Consider the following 3414-nt stretch of genomic DNA (forward strand, 5'->3'; position numbering starts at 1 on the left):
TCGGTGTCGAGATGTCTTTTATCTATCTTAATGAGGCTATAGGACTTTAGGAGAATTTCATTCTTTCTTTCTTATCGTGCTTACTTGATTCCATTGGTTACTAAGATTCCTTTTTCTACTCTCTCATATATACTGAGGATATGTGCTGCCACGGCTAGAGGTAAAGAGATGTGATGACTTTGAATGTCAATTTTGGAAATTTTTAGAAAATTACCATTTTACCCCTTTTGATAGTTGCCTGAGTCATGTTTGATCGATTTATGAAGTTGTTTTTGAAATTTGATTGAAAACCTGTGATTTTTTTGGAAGTTACTGAGTTTTGGAGAGTTAAGTTGTCAAAAGTGGTTTTTTGTAATAACTGAAGCTATGAGTATCGAAATGAAATTCCATCAGTTCTATCAGCTCTACGATATGAAATTCGGTCTAAATGTGTTGTCATTTTCAGTTTTGGAGTTATTACATGGATTTGAGCCTTTAAGCGATTGTGACTTTAGCAACAAGGGGCTCACAGAAGAAAGGCCCACCTATTGTTGACCTGTATCTTTTAGCGACTTTGATGGGCAGCACCTGTGTGGTCTTAAAAAAATGATATGGGATCAACTTTATTCCTTAACTTGTTCATGCGATTTCTCCCTCGATATAGCTCTGAATTAGGTGGTTTAAAGTTGGTTGTGTTCAGTAAGCTTGGGATACGCATTTTAGTGATCGGGGAGCATGGTGGACTCTTAGTTTGAGGTAAAATTGTGTTTCGAGGGCTGCCACGACTTTTTTTCTCTTTATTGGTGACGTATTTGCATGTGTTGAATTCAAGCTATTCCGGGCCCTGAATTGTGTTCCATTTGAGGACACAAGTTTGGGGTACTGAATTGGACCCTTTGACGAAGTCATTTTTGGAAATTCCAGTGTGGGTCTAACGATTCCCATCTGGACTCCAAAATTGGTTCGTCTTTGTTTTATGTGTTTTTGGTGTCTCCACGATCGTATTAGCACTATGATACTATTTTTGGTAGTGTGGCATCATTCTGAGGCCATTCAAAAGGAAAAGCTCCAAAGACGTGATTTGGAGCGCGCACGGTCAGCCTAAAGGTAAGCTACAACTTTCCTTCTCCTAGATTGAGCTTGAATGTGTAAATTAATGTTGATTTGAGTTAATTAGGGGCAGGTACCTAGTTATTCTTACTACATTGCTTAGAAACCGTGTTTTAGGCTTGATTAGGAGCATGCTAGTTGGGGTTATGTGATAATCCTTATCTTGTGGTTTGTCTAGTGTGTTGTTGTTGTTGTATATTTGAGAATGCTTTGGTCTTAGTCTAGGCTTAGACAAGGGATTGTCATAGACTTGTGATATGTGTAGCCTTTCAGGCCTTGTTTCATATCCGAGTCGATTCAGATGACTTAGATCCTTGTATACTGGTGTAGAAGACATTAGTCTGACCTGATGAGTCTTAGTTTAGGCATCTGCCCAGATGTGATGACCTTTTATCCTTCTTCTCTCATTCTATGGCCTTGTTGTAATATTTGAGGTTTCGTGCTTTATTGGACGATTATGTATTGGAGTTTGTTTGATCTTGGAGCATTTTTCAGATTACTTGGTTGTGGACATCATTCCAAATTGGTATTGTTCATGGTTTTTACGAGGTTCTTCAACGATCTTGTTGATACCACTGGGTTTACTCTTGCTAGCTGGGCAGGTGCCCCTGGGAGCTTACTGGCTTGATGGGGCAGCCTCATCATTATTTTATGAGGTTTAGAGGCCCATTTTATTCTACTTGGATCTGGACTCAGCGTACTTTCTTTCTTAGTAGTTTAGCTATTTTGTGTACCTGTCGGGCTTATGGGGTGTGTTCAGGATATTTTATGTACCTTCTGGGCTTATGGGCCAGTTAGGTTTAGTTTAGTTGTATTTAGTTCTTTATGTTTTAGTTCGCTCATGTGCTTTTCTTTATATTTCTCTTTCACCTTTGTTTGTGTCTAGATTCTATCTTTTCATATTGTCTTTACCTTTCTTGCTCAATCGGCTTATAATTCTTATTGAGTACCTATTTTTTTGGTACTCATGCTACACTCTGCATCTATTTGTGATGCAAGTCCTAGTACCAGCTACAAACGGTGATCATTTGACCTTGTTGCAGCGGGTTATCGGAGGCGAGGGCGAGCACTTGGCGTCCTAGACTTGCCTGTATCCTTCTATATTTTGTATAGCTGCTCTTTTGTTTTTTGAGACAAGCTTGTATTTTGGTCCACTTTTGGCACTTGTAATATTTTGTTAAAACAACTATGTATAATGACTTGAGCAAGATGAATCAAACGATTGTTTATTAATCAGTTATAAACTGAACTATATACATAAGCAAACTAACAAAGTCCCTCATACGGTGGAAACTATCCAGAGATCACGGAAAATAAAATATTAGACTCCTAGAATACTGGAAACAGAATAACTAATAATACAGTAAAATAATCTACCTATACAATGGTAGGTATAAGAATTAAGCAGTAATAAATAATGTTCTAATACACCCCCCCTCAAGCTAGATGGAGTGGAACAACACCTAGCTTGGACAGATGGCGATGAAATGAGGTTCTTGGGAGCGGTTTGGTGAGCGAATCAGCCAGCTGGTCAGAACTAGGAATGTGCTTGAATGTAACGTGTTTATCGTTAACCTGTTGGCGAACATAGTAGGTGACACCAAGGTTGTCACAGAAAATGGTAGGTGGTGTGAGAATTTTGACATGAAGTTCCTTGAGAAGATTTTTCACCCAAGTGGTCTCATCAACTGTAACATCCGACAATTTGAAGTGGCTTTGAAGAAGCTTGAAATTTGGAAATAGTCATTTTTGGAAAAATTTAAAATCTGGAAATTTGGCAGTCCAGAATCTGGAAAATTTGGCTAAGTTCAAAATCTAGAAATTGGCTTAGTGTGGAAATCAGTGAGATTTTGGCCAACTTTGAGCAGTCATAACTCCTATCTTAGGATGATCCAGGAGTAGTTCCAGTTATGTTTGGAAAGCCCTTGGGACGATATTTCCAATGCCACCAAGTTTGCTCTATTCCGAGTTTGTATGAGCGAGTTATGCCCTTTGAAAGTTGGGCAGTTGGCAGGGAGTCCGTCCGGAAATTTAAGGGCATTTTGGTCTTTTCACAAATCATTTCTTTTGAGGTTATATTGTGTGTTAGGCTGATTTTGGATCATTTTATCCCATTTTAAAAGAGAGGAAGTTAGGGTTCTTGAGAGTGAAGAAGAGAAGAAGAGGAGATCAAGGAGATTCGTCAAGATCATCGTAGATTTTCGTCGGGGGTGATCCCTATCAAGGTATGTGAGTTCTTAGTGGTGGGTGATCCTTTCCTCCCACACACCAAGTTCATTTTTTATGATTTGAGAAAAGATTGGAATTGTTGTTGAAGTTGTTGAA

This window comes from Solanum stenotomum, chromosome 1 (assembly GCF_019186545.1).
Source record: "Solanum stenotomum isolate F172 chromosome 1, ASM1918654v1, whole genome shotgun sequence".
In the NCBI taxonomy this organism is placed as follows: Eukaryota; Viridiplantae; Streptophyta; class Magnoliopsida; order Solanales; family Solanaceae; genus Solanum; species Solanum stenotomum.